Below are 505 nucleotides of genomic sequence, written 5' to 3' on the forward strand. Positions count from 1 at the left end.
TAAAGATACGAATGCGTTGTACCGATTGTTAACGGTAATTACAGTTTGCCGCAAGTCAATGTATATGTTCTCAATGCAATACTCAAGTTTGAACGTGAACAGCACGGTCGCGGGCTTCATGTAAATAAAAGCGTCGCGCGTTGCCAATTTTGCAACGATGTTGTCGTCGCGTATTTTCATGAGTCGCACTGTCAGGTCATAGATCGATAACAATGACGATGACAATGACGATAATGATGATGTCAGAGTTGACTGCATGAGTCGCTCGACGTCCGCGCGCCTATCCATCAACCCTCTCCAAGTTTCGAGAGACAGAACAATGCACCGGTATGAAGCCAGCTGTCAAACTAACGATTTCAATAATTTCGAATACGTCATTCGATTGCTAGTCGTTTGCTAATTTTTGCATCTATTTTTATTTTGTTTGCATATTAATTATTTTGGGTAAAAAATCGAAAATAAAATTTGGACAAGTGTAACGGGTGTAACCGCCATTTGAAACCTT

At 40.6% G+C, this 505-nt stretch overlaps 1 pseudogene; it reads right to left on the reverse strand.

Moving 5' to 3' along the window:
* LOC105451672 overlaps positions 1-505 on the reverse strand; it is a 13,650-nt pseudogene that overhangs the window by 3,042 nt on the left and 10,103 nt on the right.

The sequence above is a fragment of the Wasmannia auropunctata genome, unplaced genomic scaffold, assembly GCF_000956235.1.
Source record: "Wasmannia auropunctata unplaced genomic scaffold, wasmannia.A_1.0 LD336048.1, whole genome shotgun sequence".
Lineage (NCBI taxonomy): Eukaryota > Metazoa > Arthropoda > Insecta > Hymenoptera > Formicidae > Wasmannia > Wasmannia auropunctata.